The sequence below is a fragment of the Cydia pomonella genome, chromosome 8 (genome assembly GCF_033807575.1).
Source record: "Cydia pomonella isolate Wapato2018A chromosome 8, ilCydPomo1, whole genome shotgun sequence".
NCBI lineage: Eukaryota > Metazoa > Arthropoda > Insecta > Lepidoptera > Tortricidae > Cydia > Cydia pomonella.
The window spans coordinates 7,024,697-7,048,987 of NC_084710.1; the positions used below are offsets into that span (position 1 = coordinate 7,024,697).

At 38.2% G+C, this 24,291-nt stretch overlaps 1 pseudogene; it reads left to right on the top strand.

The window, feature by feature from the left end:
* LOC133520312 (uncharacterized) overlaps positions 1–24,291 on the top strand; it is a 207,956-nt pseudogene that overhangs the window by 161,208 nt on the left and 22,457 nt on the right.

Here is a 24,291-nt window from a genome sequence, read left to right on the forward strand (position 1 = left end):
AACGCGGAAATAACAGTAACCGTGAACGTAATGATAATAAAATGATATTTAATTTAATATTTATTTAATATTTTAATATATATATACAGCATTACAGTCGAGACCAAAGCACTGTACAATTCAGATTATATGATAGGATTACATACTAGGAAAAACAGATCACAATCATCTTTCGTCCATCACCTCGCAATACCGCAGACACATCTGATACACAGCCGTCCATCGACTTGCAAACATATCACAATCTGGTGCCCATGACAGAAGGGAGTTCAGCAGCCTTAGAGCCCGCACAGCAGGCGAGTTTTTATGTGCTACAGTGCGTGTAATAGTACGGTCGCCAAGCCGCTCCGAGGCCAGATTTAATTGACTCAGCTCGGCCTTACCCACAACCGGTATCAATGTGTTCGGACAGTTCTCCTGATCACCGTACATGCGGTAGTAAAGCGGAAAAATGGTGGAGGGGATAGTAATGACGTCACAAAGATGGCGGCCGGACCTATTCTTTTTGGCGGTGTATCTCGAAAACCACTTAACCGATTTTAATCATCGAGGTGTCAAATAATAGCTTATATTATGGAGATTATTTCCTTTTCTACAAACATTTACGTGAAACCTATAGGAAAAAAAATAATCACAAAAAACAGTTTTTTTATAAAAAAATTTATTTTTATTTTGTAAAAATCTCCGTAAATATTAGCATTTCGCAAATTTTGTTTAATATAAAACATATTGCTTCATTATCAAGGAATATAATGAGCCTTAAAACATACAGATCGAGTAATAAACAATGAAGCTACACTCATTTATTTGCGCATGGGTAACGATAACTGGCTTTTACCGGTCGAAACTGTGGTGACTGTTACGATACGTATTGAATGGAATTTATAGAGTATCGGTTTTAATTACTGAAATTATAATTAAAATTATAAAAACCAGACACAATTATGTTACCTTACTTCGACGTTTAGTCTCTTTTTTCGTCTTAATCATAGGTAGGTACATATTTCTTTTTACTTAAAAAATTTATACAGGGTGAACTTTTAACCACCAGTCATACTCTGCGCAGCGACTTTATAGGTCATACTTAACAACTTTTACTATGGGACCAATTCCGAAATCGCGAAAAAAATTTTGACTGTCCCATATAAAGGTGCGACCAACTTTACCACACCAACACTTTTCCAAACTGAGCTACAGCTGTCCGATGAAGTTAAGTACTTAGGACTAACTCTCGACAATAAACTCAATTGGAACAACCACATCAACAAACGGATAGACAAGGCGGGAGTTGTCTTCTGGCAGTGCAGAAGGATGATTGGTAAGAGGTGGGGACTCAACCCGAAAATTACCCTCTGGCTCTATAAGACGATAATCCGCCCCTTACTCTGTTACGGTGCTCTGGTTTGGTGGCCAAGAACAAACCTAGGCAACGTACGAGACAAACTACAAAGACTTCAAAGGCTCGCATGCGCGGCCACCACTGGCTGCACGAGGTCTACCCCGACTGCAGCCATGGAGGTCATGCTAAACCTTCCACCGCTGCACCTACACATACAGCAAGAGGCCAGTCTCTCAGCGGTAAGGTTGCGAACCCTCAAGATATGGTCTAACATCACAGGAGCTCTTCACACAAAATGCCTGGAAAAGGTGTATGACGAATTTCCAGTGCTTAGGTCAGGCATGGACCGGATTCACAAACAAGCTATCTTCGATAAAAGGTACAAAATACAGTTATATGAGGACGACAATCATGAAGGACTCAATCCCCGGGAGCTGAGAATCTTCACTGATGGGTCCAAAACAGACAGCGGATCGGGCTCTGGAACCTTCTCAGAAGACCTGAACATGTCGATCACCACTCCGCTAGGAGCCCATAACTCGGTATTCCAAGCTGAGTGCATGGGCATCATAAACGCGGCGGCTGCCATCACTGCAAGGAAGGTAGTAGGATCCTCCATCCGCATACTCTCCGACAGTAGAGCAGTCTTAATGGCTCTAAATAGCCATATAGTTACATCCAAACTTATACACGAATGCCACGAACGACTAATGGAGGTATGTCATAATAACAAGATCACCCTACAATGGATCAAGGGACACAGTGGATCCCGAGGTAACGATGCTGCGGACGAGCTTGCCAGGCAAGGATCGAATGCGGGGGCGATTGGTCCGGAACCGATTCTTCCGATACCATTTAGCAAGGTACGCTCAATGCTGCTGGCACGTACAGGGAAACTACACACAGAACACTGGCTGAACCAGACTGGATGCAGACAGGCAAAAGAAGCCATGCCTGGCATCAACGGAAAACTCACAAGGGCGCTCCTGCAACTAGGGAAGGTCCGACTGAGTATGGTAACCAGTGTCATAACAGGTCATGGACTATTTAACAAACATCTTTTCACAACAGGTGTCACAGACAGTCCCCTGTGCCGAGGTTGCATGGAGACAGAAGAAACAGCCTCTCACGTGGTGCTGGAATGCAGCGGAGTGACTCCATACAGGGCTAAACATCTCGGATCTCCGAGAGACCTCCCCGAGGTCCTACTCAACATCAAAGGTTTGATAGGATTCCTCGAGGAGCTGGGCTGGCAGGACTAGCCCACCCCCAACATATCACGCAAAATAGGCGCAAGTCGTCGAGTTGCGGAAAAATCGCCCGAATACAATACAATACAAGGTGCGACCAGACCGCAGCTTAAAAAACGGTCACGATACGGAATCGCAGTGACGCGTCGTATGCGTACCGTTTTTGACGCATGCTCCCCACACCGCTGTTTAAAAAACGGTGACGGTACGGAATCGCAGTGACGTGCTTCACGTGAATCTTTTTTGTTCGCAAAACAGTTGCGTCTTTTACGTCACCGGTACGGTGCCTGCCATAAGATCTCCGTGTAATATTTTTTGCGATTTTTACGCAGTTCAATTTACGGTGCGTCAGCTTATTTTAAGCAGCGGTGTGGCGAGCATGCGTCATGGACCCGAGTACGTCCTTAAACTACGTCCAAAAGAGAGGTATGGGCATTGTGAATGTCATCTCGCTTTGTGTGGTAGGGCACAGCCAGTGGGTGTCATTCCAGATCCAAATTTTCTTGCGTAATTCGGCATTGGTCCCATAATAAAAGTTGTTCAGTATGACCTGTAAAGTCACTGCGCTGAGTATGGCTGGTGGTTAAAATTTCATCTTATACCTATATTCGACACAAGTAGTAAGTACTTACAGACCAACTATGATACCTACACATTTTGCCTGTATAGTGATACATAGTGAATAAATTAATACCTGATTTAAAAAATAAAACAAAAATAACAAATAGCATGTTATTTAATTCAGTAATCACTAATCAGTCTTAAACAATGAACATCATACTTTTAGATTAGACAACAAAATGTATATTTATACTGTGTTTCGACTTGAAAGATTTTACTGCTTTAAAACATAAGACAAACCTACCAACCAAATGTATAAAAAAAATGTTTTTTGTGATTATTATTTTCCTATAGGTTTCACGTAAATGTTTGTAAAAAGGAAATAATCTCCATAATATAAGCTATTAGTTGACACCTCGATGAATACAATCGGTTAAGTGGTTTTCGAGATACACCGCCAAAAAGAATAGGTCCGGACGCCATCTTTGTGACGTCATTACTATCCCCTCCCACCATTTTTCCGCTTTACTAGGTACCGCATGTACGGTGATCAGGAGAAACGCCCGAACACATTGATACCGGTTGTGGGTAAGGCCGAGCTGAGTCAATTAAATCTGGCCTCGGAGCGGCTTGGGGACTACTAATAGTAAAAGTTGTTCAGTATGACCTATAAAGTCGCTGCGCAGAGTATGACTGGTGGTTAAAAGTTCACCCTGTATAAAAATTTTAAGTAAAAAGAAATATGTACCTACCTATGATTAAGACGAAAAAAGAGACTAAACGTCGAAGTAAGGTAACATTATTGTGTCTGGTTTTTATAATTGTCATTATAATTTCAGTAATTAAAACCGATACTCTATAAATTCCATTCAATACGTATCGTAACAGTCACCACAGTTTCGACCGGTAAAAGCCAGTTATCGTTACCCATGCGCAAATATATGAGTGTAGCTTCATTGTTTATTACTCGATCTGTATGTTTTAAGGCTCATTATATTCCTTGATAATGAAGCAATATGTTTTATATTAAACAAAATTTGCGAAATGCTAATATTTACGGAGATTTTTACAAAATAAAAAAAAATAATTTTATAAAAAAACTGTTTTTTGTGATTATTTTTTTTCCTATAGGTTTCACGTAAATGTTTGTAGAAAAGGAAATAATCTCCATAATATAAGCTATTATTTGACACCTCGATGATTAAAATCGGTTAAGTGGTTTTCGAGATACACCGCCAAAAAGAATAGGTCCGGCCGCCATCTTTGTGACGTCATTACTATCCCCTCCACCATTTTTCCGCTTTACTACCGCATGTACGGTGATCAGGAGAACTGTCCGAACACATTGATACCGGTTGTGGGTAAGGCCGAGCCGAGTCAATTAAATCGTGTTTCTAGAGGGCTTTTGAGATTTGGCGACCGTACTATAATTGGGACGGCCAAAAGCTTGTGACTTCGCGGTCGCAGGAGATTTTTGGGCACAAATGGAATAGCGAGTCTAACAGTTCGTCCTACCAGTTCAGGACAGTCTGTCTCGCCACGTAAATATACGATATGAGGTGAGACCCATCTTTTTCATGCACTTCAGCTGGCGAGGAATCCAATTAAATTACCTCTTAGTATCATTTCCCAGCGGCATTCGAAAATGATCTTGTAGCCAGTGTCTCGAGCCGAGCTGTTCCTCGCTCCATATGTTCCTTTCTGTAAGTAGCATTCGAACTTAAAAAAACTAACCATATTAGAATTTTTATTTTCGAATGTCGCAACTCGCTTTTTAATTAGAGCCCGTACATACTACTATATGTTGTATAACCTGCGATTCCACTACCAACTAGTGTCTAATGATCTAAATACTAAAAAGTTACCTAGCTATACACTATCATACATATGTAGAACAATAAATTCTCAAAGAAAAATATATTCCACCGTCTAGCTAAACGGTCTCAACTTTATCAAACTCATTATATCCACGGCCAAATGAAAATCGGCGGCCTAAATATTTTTAATATTTCTCGGTTTATTTACGCAAGCATCTCAGATAAAGACGCAAACCGAAATATTTCCACGGAGGCAATGTTTATCCGGGACCGAGGAATTATTCGCCCGAGGTCCACGTCTTCAGTTCCCAGGACCACAGATTATTTCCTTTTAGATGTTCTAAGATGATTTGTGGTCACTTATTGGAATTGGCGGCTATATCGTGTAAGAGCGCAAACGTCAAATTCGTCTAGATACGTTTACTTATATCGATACCTCCTAAGTACACTGAGGCAAGTGCAAAATCAGGATTTTGCAGGAGAGCGGTTCAAAGGTACAACGGAACGTAACTTCCTTATTTGTTAATTTACTTCCATATAATTTTGGATTTGATCTGGTGAAATATCTTAGATTATGTCTGCATTAATGGAATTTTAAAATTTATCGCAATTTGTGATATAAGAGTGCATATATAGTATACGCGTATTTTACCGGATCCAACACGCACTTGATCCAGTATTCGTCAAAATTAGACAATTTTTACGATAATATTTAAATTGAAGTAGAATTGTATGTTATTTAACTATAATAAAAATTAACTATTAAAACCTTTTGAAACTTATCAAATAATTTTAATTTTAATTGTTATTATCAGCGTTGTTTACCACGTCGACCTAGTGAGTTGTATCAGTATGCCACACTTTTTTCCGCGTTAACTGCACCGCGAACAGTAGTGCAAGTGACTTGCCTCAGTATACAATGTTCGAGTATATAAAATGTTAGTTATATTAAATATGTAAAAAACGTAGAAGGTATCGATATATATGACAACTATCAACAAAAAAATAATTCCAGGGTCAAAAATGGGATGTTTTTGTTCCTAATTATATAGAATGTGGGAATTGTCTCAGGATGTAGGTTGCACCTATAATGTAAAAACCAATATCCTCTTTTCTGTATCGTCCGCCTATGTCTGTTTTTTTCCCAATAAAAAAAATGCAACTGAACAGTACGGTTCAATGCGTGGAATACGATAAAAAGAGTACCTATACGTGATCTACGAAACTGTTCGACATAGGCAGTCTGTTGGACGTAGCCTATATTCCAAGGTCTTAATGAAAGACTTCGTTTGCGTTTGCGCTGAGATTATTTCTACTGTTTATTTTAGTTTCCTTGCGGCTTCCCCGCGCGGTCAATTCTCTCGATTCATATTTGTTTTAACTTGTGTACCGAGTGTAGCGTTTTCTTATTAGGGCGCGGGCGCGGTAATTGCTCTTTTAATTGGTCAGGCGTAGGTGTTTAGTTTCAGTGAGTTTCTCACGTTTAATAGTATTATTAATTGCTGGAATAAAAGCGTTTCATGCCATTCCATCCAGCCAATTATATCGAATGACTTGATATTTTATTTATATCAAACATATTATTTATTCACGTGTATCCAATAAAGCGTATTTAGTTAGGTCGACGAGTTCATTATGAGCAGTCAAACATTCTCAATTTTAAAATCCCTCCCATAACTCAGACCTTGATCCTTAATTGCCTCCCTTAACGTTTTGCCCCTTTTTTTTGGGTTTCAGGCGGAAATTGCGTGGAAGGAAGGAATTATTTCAGCCAAATAGGTCTCTAGGTATTGCTAATTACTGGCTTTTTACAGTTTGTTAATTTTTCCGTGTTTGTAGTAATTACTTGAGTTTCCGGGACTGTAGTCCATGCTCGACATTAGGAGCTACATTGTGAATATTATGTTAAAATGTTTTTTCTACTCCCGTACTTTTATTTGTCATTTAAAGGGTCGTGCACACATCTTTAAAACCCTACCATATAGTTGTCAAGACAAGTCTTTAGTATATTCCCCAAAAACGCATTTGTGCATACACGCAGTATCTTTTTGGCACTTTTCGATACTTGGTGTAATGACCACTTAAAAAATATTGTATGAAATACATTGTTGCCAACCTTATTTTAAATGTCATCTCTGACAAATAAGTGAACCATTGACAAGTTTTTTCAATTTCATTCATTAATTTTCCCGCCCGTACCCTCCATTTTTTGCTACTTCTTGAATGTAGTTATTGTGGTCGTCGAATAAAAACTTCACTTTAGTGTTAAAAAACATTGTCTTTCAAGTTAAAATGGATTAAGACGAAAACTTAGTGTCTATGCCTGAAGAAATATCAGTGATGGCCCAAGAACTCAAAATTTGCTGCCTTCAAAATCGCGATAGATGACATGAAAAATATTTGATTTTACGATGTTATTTCAAAGTGCTTGGTCGGACAAAAAGTATTATATGCAACGTTGTTTAACTGAGTCTAAAAAGTATTATATGCAACGTTGTTTAACTGAGTCTAAAAAAGGACTTTATTGACGTGTGTCAAGTGTGACGGGAGGAAAATATTTGCTTATTTAATTTTAATTTCATTTATTGTAAATTTTTGTGAATTGGGAACAGGAATGAGTGAAAAAAGTCAAGGGGCGGAGTCTCTTGACTCCACCATCATCGAGTGTGGCCAGCGGTCAAATGAGTTGCCTTCTTGGGTTTCGACGAGAAGCCGTGGTGGAAACTTTTTGAATTTAAGTGGTTTTAGCCAAGCGGAGTCCCTGCTGGAAGTCGATGCCATGTCGGATGTGCTACAATATTTGGATAAATCATCGACTGTTGGTGACCTGAGTGATGACAGCTGTACGTCGGATGCTAGTTTTTGCACTGTGGGGAAGAGACCAAAGGGTTTACGCATGGGTCGTACTAGTGAAATAGAGGCTGAGAGATTTTCGGTGTTGGAAAAAAAAAATCGAAGTGTATGTGGCTTCGAAATCAGGGCTCCCAAAACAATTCAGTTTGGCCAAATTACTACAGCATAATAATATCAAAGGAGTTTTGAGGATCAAATATATGAGTTCTATAAGTCCTAATACAGCTAAATACGAAAGAGGAGGCTGAAAAGCTCCTGACCTTGAAAGAGTTCAATAATAACGATATACACACATATTGGGCAAATGAAACAAGCTGTTCTTATGGCGTTGTGAAACAAGTTGAGTTGGAAGTTGATGAAGAAGAGTTTATCAAAAATATTAAATGTCAGCAGGAAATTTTAACAGTACGAAGATTGAATCGTTTAGATACTGATGGTAGGTGGACGAAATCTGAAGTCATACGTTTATGTTTTAAAGGTGCTGCCCTACCGCCATATATCTACGCTTACGGATGCCGGTTTCAGGTGAGGCCATATAATTTTCCTGTCAGCCAATGCTCTCGATGTTGGAAGTACAATCATCTAAGCAAATCTTGTCCCAAGGGTAAAATGATCTGTCCGAAATGTGGAGGAGGACACGCCAATTGTGTGACAACTAATTTTAAATGTATCAACTGCAAAGGTCCCCACATGGCCTTAAACAAATCGTGTCCGGTCTTCTTAAAAGAGAAAGAAATTCGGGGAATAATGGCATCCGAGGCCTGTACTTATAAAAAAGCAATGTGGATCTATAGCGAGAACAAGAAAATGCCAAGTGTAGAGTCCAGGACTCATGAAATGCCACCTATTTCGAAACCAGTTATTGTGGGAAAATCATATAGAGACGATCCTATCACAAAAAGTAAATAAAAATTCCGACGACACCGTCGAACCATGCGCAGCCCAAGAGTTGAGGAATAATACGCAACTGCAACAAGAGATGACAGATCAAGACATTCGACAGAACGAGAATGTGAAAAGCCAGGAAGAGGCCCAGCAACCAAGACAAATCATATCCCCATCACCCTTGAACTCCCCTAATAACGAAGATTTTACCGCTAGGGATAACAACGAGAGCTCCACGGTTTTTACACAAATTATTGAAGGTGTCAAAACCATTCTTATGTCTCAAGATAACTGGACCAATAAGATAAGCCTCATAGCTAAAATTTTAGTTAAGGAACTTGTTGTACTGCTCATGAGTATTTTCAACTCCGTAGATTTCTTTAAGTTGTTTTCTCCAAATGTAAATGGCTAGTTTCTTTAGAAAATCAAAATTGAATTTCATGCAATGGAACTCGCAAAGTATTAGGCCTAAGTTAGTTGAATTTGAAGCCCTATTGAATAGTGAAAAGGTTCACATTGCTTTCGTTAGTGAAACATGGCTTGATAGTAACTATACACTCAATATAAACTCTTATACTATATTTCGTAATGATAGATTCGACTCGTATGGGGGTGTCGCGGTCATTATACATAACTCCATTAAGGCCCAGTCGTTTCACATTGCCTTAAATAACCCTGGTATTGAAATTGTATGTGTTAAGCTTTTAAACTGTGCCTCTTTAAATAACATTGTATCACTGTACTGCCCTTCATCAGTGCGAACAACTCAACTCAACTGGGATTCAATATTCACGGCTCTTTCGAGTAAATCATTAGTAGCTGGGGACTTCAATGCCCATCATACTAACTGGTCATATAAATGTGACGTTAGAGGAAATCAGCTGTTTGATTCAGCACTCGAGCATGGTTTTGTATCTCTAAATGATGGAAATGCGACAAGGGTTAAACTCGTAAATGGGTCACTCCAGGAAAGTGCTCCAGATATCACCTTTTGCTCGTCTGATATTGCTGTTGATTTTACCTGGCAGGTTATGAATGAACATTTAGGGAGTGATCATCTAATTTTGAAGTTTAGTTTAGATTATCGGGATATCGGGCACTTTGAGCAAAGATTAAATTTTAGAAAAGCGGATTGGCCTGGCTTTCGCGAATTCCTAAAAGAATACCTCTCCAATCAGCCAATTCCTACGCAAAACGATGTTCAAGTTACTTATGACATCTTTGAGACTGGTGTCAGTAAGTCCTTAACTATTAATATTCCTGTAATTAAAACGTGTACTGACCCAACACGGAATTTCAAACCCAAAAACTATTGGAATGCCTCGTTGTCTTTGGCTGTAGCTCAAAGGCGACTAGCATTAGCAAAATTCAGACGGAATCCGACCCCTGATAATCTAAAACTCTTGCAAGTAAAGGTTGCAGGTGCACAACGCCTCATTCGTAATGCTAAGGCGTCGAGTTGGCGGGAGTTCTGCCAAAGTATAGCTGAAACTACTTCTGCGTCTGACATGTGGAATCGTATGAAGTGGATAAAAGGTCATAAGCGTTCTAGGGTTGATGCATCTGAAGAAAAAAAAGTCGAACTCTTGCGTTCTCTCACGCCTGATTTCGTGCGACAGGAGTCACCGACGTTTACATCTGTGAACCCACAATTAGAGGTAGAATTTTCGCTAGAAGAATTAACAAGGTGTCTAAAAAATAAGAAATCTTCTCCAGGGGTAGACGGAATCACGTATGCTGTGTTATGCAATCTGCCATCACAAGCATTGTTATTTCTACTTAAATTGTATAACTTGATTTTTGTGTCAGGTGAGGTGCCCAGGCAGTGGAGAGTTATCCAGGTCGTACCTATTCCTAAGTCAAGTCAAGATAACTCTTCGAAGCTAAGACCGATTTCTTTGATGTCCTGTGTATCTAAGATATTCCACACAATGCTAGCGAGACGCCTGGAATGGTTTATAGAACACAACCAGATTCTATCCCGAAATACCGTTGGCTTTAGGAAAGGTCTATCCTGTATGGACTGCCTAGCTCGCTTAATATCCCACATACAAGTGGGTTTTGCCAAAAACACTTGTACTCTAGCTTGTTTTTTAGACATTGAAGGTGCATATAACAATGTTTCGGTTTCTAAAGTCGTTTATATTCTAGATACCTTAGGAGTTGGGGGCAATTTTTGTAGATATTTATGGGCCTTCTTGAGCGAGAGGCATCTTCTGCTAAGAGATCCTGAGGTCGGTTTTTCTATGGTGCGGTGGACAGACAAGGGTCTAGCTCAAGGGGATCCACTTTCCCCTCTTCTGTTTAACATTGCTACATATCAGATTTGTACCGACATAGTCAATGTCTCAATTTCCCAATATGCTGATGACTTTGTGCTATATGTCAGGCAAAATAACTTACATGACAGTGTCTGCTTAATGCAAGATAGTTTAAACTCAATGTTAAAAATTTTAGACAGTTTAGGACTAGAGGTCTCAGCTAGTAAGTCAAAGTTTTGTATTTTCAGCAAAGGTGATAAAAAACAACAAGTTAACCTATTAATCCGAGGACAACCGCTTTGCTCTGATAAATCTACTAAATACTTAGGTGTATTGCTAGACCAACACCTGCGATGGGGACAGCATATTAATTATGTGGTTGAAAAAATCTCAAAAATACCTTAACATTTTAAAAACTTTAGCTGGCGCGTCTTGGGGAATACATCCTAAGCACCTACGGAGGTTGTACATATCCTTGATTAGAAGTAGACTGGATTAGGCGAGTGCACTTTTTCACAATAGCGCCAACAGACACATCTTTAAGCTTGAAAAAATTCAAAACCAAGCTCTAAGGGTAATCGGAGGCTTTATCAGGTCTACACCGATTCACGTTATGGAAAGTGAACTATGTCTTGTGCCATTGCATCTTCGTAGATGGTTCTTGGCCACTAGGTTTTGCTTGAAATCACTGACCTGGTCAGATAACGCCACGGTTGATGAGATTCTGGAGTTGCGGGCCTCATGCCAAAGAGGGTACTGGACTAAGACAAGGAAAAAACCTTTGCTAGCTGTCGTAAATGAGGAAATCTCTGTAGAGCATATTCAGCCGTCATTCCCTTTACCAATGTTTCAATTAGATGTTTGGGTGTCAAAAATTGAATTACATGAAGTCTTGCACAGCGGCTTAGAATCTGTTGTTGGTGCAAAACACACACACGACGCCAATGCTCTGCGTATTGATGTGGTTCAAGAACTGAATAGAAAATATATTAATTTTTATAGAATATTCACTGATGCATCGAAGTGCGATAAAAAAATAGGGGCTGCCTTTTTCGATCCATTTAGTGCCACAAGAGCACAATATAAAATTTCAGCTGGAGTTTCTATAATGACCGCGGAACTCTGCGATTTATCAGGCTTTAGTGTTTGTTGAAAATAAAAATTATCCCAATGTGGCAATTTTCACGGACAGTAAAAGTTCCATTCAACATTTGAGCAGGTGTGCCTTAGGCGAACGTTGCTTTTCACTGGCGTACAAAATCTTAATGCTAATCTCTAAGCTCCGAAATTGCGGAAGGTGTTTGAAAATACAGTGGGTTCCGTCACATATCGGCTTGGTGGGAAACGAGGAGGCTGACCGGTTGGCGGCAGCGGCTGCTTCTGAGGGGTCTGAGGTTGATGTTGCTCCAGACTTCTTAGAAATAGTCGCTCAGTATAAAGGAAAAATGTATGGTCGCTGGAAGGAGTTCTTTGATGCAAGATCGCAAGAAAAAGGAATATGGTACAAGACCATCCAATGTGAGCCTCCTCGGATACCTTGGTGGGAAGTGGCCGACTTAAACCGGGCGAATATTGTACGTGCTCACAGGCTTCGGTCCGGTCACATTCCATTAAATATGTTTGCTCATCTGATGAGGAAAGCAGAGTGGCCCAACTGCGATATTTGCGGCTCTGTCGAGGATGTACAGCACTTCCTAATGGAATGTGTTCGGACTCGAGACAAGAGGGCGCAACTATTTGAAGCTAGGGGTTATGCAGTAACTGATATTGAGGTTTTTCACTCGATATTGGCGGAACCGCTGTCTAAAACTGCGAAATTCGTGTACAGTTTTTTTGACAACTCGTAACACATTGAAACTGTAATGTAGAGGCCCAACGGAGCCGACATGTCTCATTGATAAAGGCTCCTTTTAAATATGTAGATTTAAAAAAAAAAAAAAAAAAAAAAAAAAAAAAAAAAAAAAAAAAAAAAAAAAAAAAAAAAAAAAAAGTCTAAAAATACTCGTGGCGTCTTTATTAACAATTTTTGGGGTGTGTAATGTTTTTAATAATAACAATTTGCGAAATTTCATTTTTCATAATTTGAATTGCATAATTTTGATATGCAGAAATTATGATTTGGTATAAAAACAAATACAATAAAAACGAATTGCATAATTTCGAAAGTAATTATAGTTTAGTAGCATAGTAATGTATTTGCATAACAGGCAACCAGTATAATGTTCACTCTGTATACTATTTTATACTCTGAACGTTTTTTATTCATGAAAACCAACAGCATAATATTGAAGGTGTGGTTTCACAATCAAACCTCGGCAAATCGTTCATAAACTTTATTTATTTGATTGAGTTTGCTGAAAGTTTAACCACTCTGAATTACTAATTAATAAAAAAAAACTTAAACATTATATTTGCATGGAACATAATCGATTTTTCTAAGCGTCAAACTGACCTACATCCGTACTTTACGTCTGTCGACATATATCATTTTACCGCAAAGCAGCGGCCAGTGTGAGTTGGAACCTCTGTGGTTCCTAAGGGATTCAGATAAACTTCATATAAACGCCTAGTGAAAATGAACAAGCAAAAATACAATTTCCGAGACATATGGTTCTGCCCATATGGTCGCAGTTCTACCTAACACTCCTCCTCGCTTCGCTCGTCGTCGTACCTAACGGCGACCAGCTTTGAAGTTGAAAAGGTAGATTGTTGTATAATTTTATAGTTTGATTGACACCAAGTATAGTTTGACGACCGGTTTGGCCTAGTGGGTAGTGACCCTGCCTACGAAGCTGATGGTCCCGGGTTCAAATCCTGGTAAGGGCATGTATTCGTGTGATGAGCATGGATATTTGTTCCTGAGTCATGGGTGTTTTCTATGTATTTATGTATTTATAAATATTTATATATTATATATATATCGTTGTCTAAGTACCCTCAACACAAGCCTTATTGAGCTTACTGTGGGACTTAGTCAATTTGTGTAATAATGTCTTATAATATTTATTTATATCATAGAACACTATGTCACCATTCGTCAAAATTTAGTACTATATTTTAATTATTATACGAAATGTATGTTATAACAAGTAAAATTATTCCTAAGGATTGTTATGAAGAATGTTTTTATGATTATAGAGCATTCTGTCATTAAATTAGTATGACTAACAATTTTATATGTTTTGTTTTTATACATAATTTTTATTATGAGTTTCAATAGTAGTTAAATGAAATTATGCTAAAAGTTTGTATTAAAATTGAACGGCACCCCAATTTTTGGCTTTGCCTCAAATTCTTTATCACGCCACTCGCCTTTTTTGACCTCTCTTAAACAACAGTTGCATAAAATACTATAATTGTATCTGAAGTGGTATCGGTGGTTTTTTAATACTACTTTACAAGTTTTAGTTTCATGTTATTTTGCAGATTTATTGACATTTCCTTTAATGATCAGAAATTTGCTAATTTGATTATACATATTTCAATATACTCATTTTAGCGTTTTAGCGTTTTCCCGGTTGCTTTCTATAAGCCCTTAATCCTCATATCAACCAAATGAATTTTAAAACGTATGTAAAATTAACACGTTAATAAATAGTATACTTTAGTATACATATTGGTAGTACTAAAACATATTGGTATAAGGATAGCAATTACATGGTTATCACTTATCACTTTCATCAGATGATGTTAGCCAAAAAGTATCCAGATAATGCATTGTCGATGGCCAGTATGCTTACTTACTTATTTTTTTCCAGGATGGAGACCGAGGCTATCTCGAAGGCCTAGCATCCCGCTACGCAGACCTCTTCTCCACGCACTACGGGGACGTCCTCGACCACCTCGAGGAGTTACGGAGACACGAGTGGGAGGAGATGTCTCCTCGAATGCGGGTCCTAGGCGGGCCTGGTACCCCGCAGACCCCGCCGTCAGCCAGCCCAGGGTCGTTGGCGCTGAACAATCTGACGACTAGTCTGTCGCAGCCGATTTATGTGCCGGGGAAATACTCGGTAAGTGTCCTCACTATCTAGGCTCTCTTTTACACAATCTCGGCCGTTTTCTTTCGTCAGCCGGTTTTTGTTTATGTCAAATGATGCTATTTGGTGAGTTACTTCCCTACGGAGACACGAGTGCGAGATATTCCCTCGCATGAGGGCATAGGCGGGCCTGGAACACCGCAGATCCCGCCGTCAACCAGCTCTGGGTCGCTGGCATTGAAAAATCTGACGACCAGTCTGTCCCAGCAGCTGATTTATCTAGTGAGTTTCTTTTTTAGAATAGCTCTATTGGGCTTTCCTACAGCCTTTCATTTACTTTCCACGCCGTTCTTTCCGTGAGACAATTTGCGCTCATATCAGGGGACATACTTATTTTTCTACGGAGAAACTATAAGCAGAAGTTGTCTCCTTGCAGCGAGCGTTTAACAACATATTTTTAGGTATGTTTAAAAAGAACGAACCACCTTGGGAGGAACTTGCGAATTGCGGCGCAAAGCAAGCCAGTCTTAGAAGACGTGCCTCACCATAAGCATTTTGGCTACATGGGCGTTTGCTGCAAGCGAAGCGCGAAGGAACTCTATTCTAGAGTTTCTTAGCACCTACTAAGAAAACGGCTGAAATTATGATGGTATTTAGTAATCCTGCTCGTACTATCGATTAAGGCGAAGGGTAGAGCAAGCTCTTTCCATACAAACTTTATGCGCGTTTTTCTTCGTTTTTGTTTGCGCTACAGTTATTATTTTTGGTAAATATGCTTATTTTTCTGTTAGCTACGGCTTGATGTATTATTATTTTTTTCTTTTGTATTTTTGTATATATATATTTTTAATAAAGAATAATGTCTACATTCAGTTCTGCGTATATCCAATATATACAAGCAAAATATGAAATTAAATGCTTAAAACTTGCACAAGGTTTGTATGCCTTGCCCTACCCTGCGCCTTAACCGAGAATGCCAACAAAATGTACAAAACCGTGATTTACCTATAGAATATTGGGCTCCGAATTTCTATTAACGTACTTATCGTTCAGTTCTTATTGAACCGTCTCTGAAAATTGCCTAATATAGCCAGTAATACCTACCATGAAAAATCAGAGGTCAACAACCTACACATAAATTATTTAAAATGAAATTGGGTATTAATTGACAGGTATTATTGATAGGTAAATGTTATCGTGAAGTTGTCGAAGTAATATTAACGTTAATTACTGTTTGCCAATAAGCAGAAGTAATTTTATTTATAGAGGAATAATTAAACTTCGTTCTTCAATAGACTTCATGGGTATTGAAATATTACTACTTAATGATCATTCAGGATATTAATAAAACTAAAACAAAGGTAACCAAGAGGCTTCCGAGACTAGATTTAGAACTGGTTTGTTCATTTTACTTTCTCTTATTATTCTCTTAAGATATCACTTCTTGGTGATTTACTATCGAATTAATAATAAAAATATGACGAGGGTACTTATTATCGGTAGTAATTAAGGTGCTTCTGACAAATAAAGGAAGTGAGAACCAATCACAAATAGAAGTCGACGATCGACAATACATGTTAAGTATTTATTGATAAATGGATGGATGGCTATTTCCGTTATAGCAGGAATAATGTACGTATTCGTCGTAAGTCAAAATATACGTATGTATTTTGAGGATCAATATGTCGCTGTTACTGCGAATAAAAGGTTAGTATTATTACATTTTAACTTATTTACTTTAATACTTATTAAAAGTATGACAGAATATTGTCCTACTACTATCGTAGCAACTTGTGTTAAATACAGAAATAGTCATCCCTGGTAATAAAATTCCCATTTAGTTTTAGACTAGTCATATCAAAGCTACGCATATAAACTTAGATTAATTCATTAGCCCCGGTTCTCACTCCACTAACTATTTCACCTAATCATAATTGCACGTAACCTCGTACTGTCAAATTAAATATTTCCCCATTAGCTCTGTTGTTTTATAGATACTTTAGCATGCTATAATTTCACAAGCCGATTTTATTATTCTTCTTAGGATATCCATAACTGAGGTTCAGGAAGCGCATTCGAGCTTTAAAATTAAATCAAATACCTAACAAATATTATGAAACAAGCTTACACTTGAAGACTTGTGTTCTGGGACTTCTTGGTTTTACTTAAAAGGCAGCTCACATGCACACTATAGCCTCTAGCCTAGCAGCTCAGCAGATATCAAAACGTGCCAAGACGAATGCAGTTTTGACTTGTTAAAATAAAGATTCAAATTAGAATGGAACGTGATACCTTTTTATAGGCCTCTGGCCGGCTAAAGAAATGTAAAATCAAGATATTAACTATTTTATAAAACATACCCGAATACGGCTTTTAACTATTTAGCTGGAATGACTAGACAATAAAAACAATAAATTAGCAAATAATAGATGGCTTATGAAATTATAGAAACTTCTTGTCCCCACTAACCTTCACCCACGCATCTAACCTAGTATTTTATAACATACCAATTTAGTCTTATGTTCAACAGCCGTCCAGCTGCCTGACCGACAAGGAGGAGGACGAGATCTACGGCTTCGGCTACGGGGTGTTCGGCAAGCAGATGCTGCAGCGGCAACAGCAGCAGAAGCAGCTCTTGCTGGCGCAGCCGACGCAGCCGCTCATTCATAACCAGCAGCATAATTATCAGAGGTGAGTAACTTACTGATCTTTATTGTAATGTGAATGTGACATTTAGCGTGTAAGTAACAATACAATACGCGCACGAACTCATGAGGATCCAGGCAACGGTGGTTTGCCCCCAAGGCCCAGTAGACTCGGACCTAGGGTAGCCAGGTATTAGGGGCAGCTGTCTTTATGATGGGTGCTGAGAAAAGGGCGGCTAATGCCTACTACAGGGCCAGGGGCTTAGGGGCTCAGGCAGGAACCAGGACAGCATTACTGCAGGAAACGCCAAAAAGGGTAATTTTATCGAGCCATTAATATTAAATTTGACGTTTTCTGCAGTAATGCAGTCGGCAGTATTGTACTGCAGTGACTGATTGATTGGCAGCAACATTGAGTTTGACATTTGCGGCAGCAATGTTACGCCGCATTACTGCGGCAGTAATGCTGGTGTAGTCTGAATCCTAACGCTACCTGAGTGTGCGCTGCGGTTTTAAAACTTAATTATGCGCGATTATGTCCCGGTCTCGTAAATTGTAAAATAAATACTGTTTATAATACGATTGCTAATAATTTATAAATTCACAAAAACGATATCAATAATATCAAAAGAGAATTTACTATTATAGCTATCGTGGATGTCATCAAATATTGTAGAATTAGCATAAAACATGGCAAAACGAGCGATTTTATTACAGCCAATAACGATAAAAATCAAGTTTGATACATATTCCATTTGAAAATGACAGTTGCTTAAAAAGTATTCCATGTCAAATGCTTTAGACTAGATTTGAATGTTTGAAATACAGAAGTCCATAAAGATAAAAGCGTTCTAGCGGTAAATATTATAATTGAACTGACAGACGGTCCATTTAAATCTGCTTTATAAATATCTCGCAAATAAAATAACAATAGAGTGAAAAAGACAAAGCGCGAAACGACTATATAGCGATATGGAAATTCGCGGTCAGATTATATCCATTCGCAATTTAACGAGACTGCCATGGGGCTGCCCATAAATTATTTTGACTTTAACAGGTGTACTTGTTAGATAAGCTTTTACGCTGCATGTTTAAAGGCTAATCTAAATTGAAATCAGACATTCGATTGGCGACAGAAGCTCTGGACCCTGAATAGTTTAAGTTGGCTCCAGCAGTGATAAACGTGGTTGGCGATGCTTAACCGGTTTTATACATTTACAGTGATTCGTGGGGCTTTTATTTCGACTAGACATGTTTCTTGGTACGTCAAGAGAAAGATCGAGGCATGAAAACATGTTGCTTTGAAAGACATACGTTAGCCTAAAGAGGAGGCGGAATCATTTAAATAAATTGTCATTCAGATCTCATTCCGATCATTTCTTTCGATATCAGAAGTCTCACTTAAAAACATTGATAGGTTTCTAATTACATACAAAACGTTTTAAAATGTAACCTTTCCAAAATTCTCATAACATTTGACAAATCAGTTAGTCCGCCATCAATTTGCTTTTTGCAATTGACATTACGAGATTGTTTATAAAAAAAATTCAGCTATACTTAAATTTAATTATAATGGTCCCTAATGAGATACTAATATCACTTTAGCTCGCATGTCATTTATTTCACACTTTCAAAACAAATTAAAATAAACATACGAGCATGCCCGTTTCATACCGAGAAGCGAGCATTAACAGTGCGCTGTGACAGTAAATTACTTTATTACATATTATTTATTACTTTGCAACATTGCTGATGGATTTAGCACTGAAATTGAACCAACGGTTTAATTTTGCAGCTAAATTAGAAACGAATATAACATGATTGATAACAGCATTTTTATAGATCGGTTACTACGTCCTCGCGTCTTAAGGGCCTATAGTAGTATACTGTAACCGCCTACTTTAAGATCTAGGTGTGTCTCAATCCAATATCCATTACCTGCGTCGCAAATGTTTTAACCTTCTCAGTATATAGCCCATGGACACGTTTACGGGTCGAACTCTGCACTAATAGCAGAAGTGCAAGAAGTAAGTTCCCGGTTTGAGGAAAACCTATTTCTCTTGACTTGACGCGACACATGAAATCACGAAACTTTTAACTCGGTTTAACTCTTGGGACAAATTATTTACAGGTGCTTACTTTGGTACATATGCCAGATGGAATACTACGAGTACGTAAAGTAAACTCGATAAATGAAGGAAGATTTGACATGCTATGATAAAGAAATAAATACATCAGAGTCAAATAAGCTATTCTGTATGCGGTAAAACAAGCTTCGATTTAATTATTACTGTAAAACAATTTAGCTTGTCTCCAGGAAACTAGGCTATTGTTATCGCCCACTGAACACAGCTCGTGCTTAATCTCGAAAAGCCAGCCATTCCACGTAAACTGTATTCCTAGCTTTGTACACCATAAACTTGTTAGCAGGGAAATCTACAACTGCCGATGTCACGACACCGCCCACGCCACCATGTCCAATGCTAATTAGATCTTCTGTGAGCTAATGAATTACCTCGTAAAATCAGCCATGGTGAACATAGATGTTTTCTAGTCGTTAAATATTGTTTGTTTTATCTTTTCGGCTGCGGTCCATGTGGGTTGCTTGATTTATTATCAATTTAAAAACTTTATGATGTGTTTTAATGACTTAAATATGGTTAAGTTTTCGGTTACTAAAATACCTAATAGTCAATTAAGTTTTTTATGATATACCACTTGATTAAGTATATGAAATATTCGTTTGTTTATACATATTAAGCAGGAGCGAATGGAGAAGAAAACTTCTGTATTAAAACAGAAATATTTCGAGAAACAAAATTAACTTTCTTAAAGTGCCTCCAACATTCCGCAACTCGTATTTGAGTAGAAGCCAGAAGAAACTCGACTAAAGTCTTTAAATAAAATTACCCTTAGCCGGCGTAAAGCATATGGGCTCATCTTGGCGTAAAACTCTGTGCCCGGTCATGTTCCAAAAACACTGTGCTCAGCAGTGTATTAACACAGAAATTACGATTCATGCTGAGGCAAAGCTGCTTACCCAAGCGAAGTAAACTAAGCGACGCTGTCATTACAAACGACTTACTACTTTACGGCTCAAGAAGAAAGTGCTGAAATCGCATATCACTTGTAGGCGTTTTGTGTTTGCTGGCTCCGGGTTGATGATAAGGGTACAGATTTACTGGAAAGCGTTAGATGGAAAACACTCGGGAGATTGTGGAGGGAACATCTGGCATTGCTAGCAACTTTCAAGTCCGTTTTGTTAACTTTATACGCTGATATATTTTCTTGAATACGGCTTTCTTCAACTTCTTTGAATTATAATGACTTAGTAGAACAGAGACGTTTTCTAAGATATTTAATAAGAATCGATTACGTTTAAAAGGTTTTGTTGCAGACGTCTGATTCAATAAAATAAATAGTGTTTGTATTTAGATTGTACTAGACAATAAATTTGTTCTATTTGATCATACCAACTGCTGAATATTTATTATTAACGAAAGTAAATTACTATCTAACTCAATTTGGCCGAGTATTACGCCTATATTCAGTATAGGTTCACAACGCCAGCGTAAATTTAATTCATCGCATTAAGCCTCGCATTCATATTCAGAACTGCAAAGTTAGTAGGCATTTAACTATGAATTTCGTGCTTTAATGCGTCTAATTTCGTTTCCTAACGTATGTAAAACCAGTTTCAATCTACACAAATCTTATTTCCAACAATTAACAAGAATTGCAGACGTGAAAAATTGTGTTTTTTGTGTTATTAACATAATTCGGAGATTTGATTTGCATAATTATGATATTTAAAATAATGGAAAGAGACGATTCGGGTTAATTTCCTGTTTTATAGGTTTGGACGGGTGATTATTTAAACATGTTGCAACACTGCATTTTCAATTTGTACCTACCAATAAATTAAAAGATTTTGCATACTATCAAAAAATACTATAACTTAGTTATGGGGGCCTGTTTGTAAATTACACATGCCACATTCTTTTCACAACGAAAAGCATCTGACTGTAACTAAGACATTCGATTCAGTGACCTGAGTCCTAAAACCAAAATACCTAAACCTTTTTTCCAAGTAGAAATTTAACTTTGGTGTCATTTTAGTGAATATTCCACTAACACTTAAACATAATTTTTTACCTACTTTAGAGAAGGGCGCACCTTAATTTAACCGATTCGATTTTATGGGGTCAGTGACAGCAGCTTTGGCATTACCTATGTTACGGAGCACAAATTCGATGCCCAGTGTGAGGTGTCACCTGTTTCAAATAGTTCACTTCATATTTCTTGAGCGAGCATTAACGAAGGTCTCCATTTCAGCTTGGGCAAACATGTTTTCGTATGTCCGGACGTTCTCCTCTACTGGTCGCAATTCTCAACTGTGATTTTCGTGAAATTTTGTAAGCAAGTTCAATAATTTTTTTTTTTTGTACAATCACTTTTTGGTAAATTTGGAAAATGACGGAGCCATATAGTTATTCGGTTTTAAGCTGTGCTCGCGAGGTCTACAGCTCACAGAGCCACTAGTATCTCATTCACTTCAGGCATCGACCACCTCCTGACTGTTCATTCGTTAATTTTACTAAAGATTTGTGAACTGGATTCACAGTATTCACACGATTCTGAAAATTCCATTAGCCGTTCCATTACACTTCGTAATTCAATTAGTGTATCAACTGTTACCAATTAACACTACTATCAGTCAGTCGGTTGTCAATTCACGCGTCGTTCAGTGATTAGTGCTTGTTGCAGACACTCGAATCCAATAAATAATTGGCGCTATTCACCAGCTGTTTAATTAAATCACACTATTTCGACCATTATTGTTTTTACCTTTAAAACCGATTGAAAATTTTATCAGCCAATGGAGCGATTCGGGAGAATTCGTACAAGGTTTGAGAGGATTTGGGTTGCTAATTATAAGAGGGTGGCTGACAAGGCCTTTGAACACGTACATCTGAATAACTAATAAGTATATGGGAGACAATAGGCAATATGCGGCTAAGAATGTGGATTAATAATGTTACATTTAATAATATTCTGGTGGCCTAACCTTAGGATTAATTACATTAGTTGGACCCGGGTATGGCCTATTACGTCCAAAAGAGAGGTATGGACACTGTGAATGTCATCTCGTTTTGTGTGGTAGCGCACAGTGTAGCGGATATCATTCCAGATCTAGACCAAAGCCCAACTGGGGAAGCACCTTACATAAAACCGCGGCCAATAACACTAGATCCTACATTTAGTGTTGTGTTCCTGCCGGTGAGTAAGGTTGCCAGAGCTCGACGAGGGTGCGGATTGTTAGGTTCGGCAATACACATGTAACTCTGGAGTTGCAATCGTACATACGTTACGAAGACTGCTTACCTGATGGTATGGCGGGCCGTATGCTTGTTTGCCACTGACGTAGTATAAAAAATAGTCACAGGATGTCTCCTGTCACTACATGTAAAGTGGAAACAGTGTAAGAAACAATATGACGTCCCTTTCATGATCAGGTTTCAATTATAACCTAATAAATGCTGTTTGCAATAGTCATTACTCAATTCACACGCTCGGGAGTTAGACTAACTAGATGATAGCGTCGGAACACTCGGAACGGCAAGCAAGAAGCCGAAGTGAGTAACGGGCTGGGATAGCATTAGTGTTGTCGGTAATTGCAGTGTAACGTAACGCCCCTACTTCCATTTCTATTCAGGGGCAGATCTCAGTACCTAAGTACGTACGTAAGTTAAAATTGAAATAACAATCATCACTTATATTTCAGTTCTCGTTAAAACATTAACGTAGAACGAGGTACGGCACACACGTACGGTAGTTATGTACGTCATCAATTCATCATTTTACTTCTTTTAAAGATTTTGCGTTATTTGACTGCAGTATTTTGACTTATGTGACACCTTAAGAGTCCCTAGACTTTCTTTAACAACGTACGCTACTTATGTATATACTAGACCTACACGTAAATATTAATGTCTGTGTTCTAACTTAATAGTCTGAATCTATATTAATGACATAGTCTGCAGAGTACGGCCTTCCTTAGAGACACGATCCTTCTAAATTTTTTATTGAAACATTTTGTTGGTAATTTCGTGAAAATATTTAAGTTTGTTAAGTTCATCTTAGTTTTTTTCGCAATAACAACGTCAACGCTACTCGTTCTAAGCTCGCGCCGCAAGTCATTTCGCTGTAGGATTTATCTAAGTGCCTGCATAAACGCAATGCTTCGTTACGTCTGTCGCTCGCCAAGGCACTGCTCACAACCAGTTTACTTTGTTAGGCTTAATCGATTTTAAAGTCTTATTAGGCTTGAAGAATCAATGATATACGAGTTAAATCTTTTTCCGATTTAGCCATCTAATGTTACATTAGCCGCTTAGTTCGGAAATGAAGAACAAAACCAACACTGTAAGCTCTTCTTTTATTACTCCCGAATTCGAAGTCCTATAAATCATTTTAACGCGTCGTTCAATCGTTCTTTCAGTTAGTGCAGGTGTTTATTTCATGTTGTTTAGCAATAAACTTTATTAATCTCTGAATTAACTAACATGAGGTTCTTGAGGTATACATTTCTGTTATCAGATTCAGGTTCTTTATTTACGTTAAATACACGTATAGTGAGCTGCGAAATTGCATGGAGAAATAATGAATGAATTAGACGACCGGTTTGGCCTGGTGGGTAGTG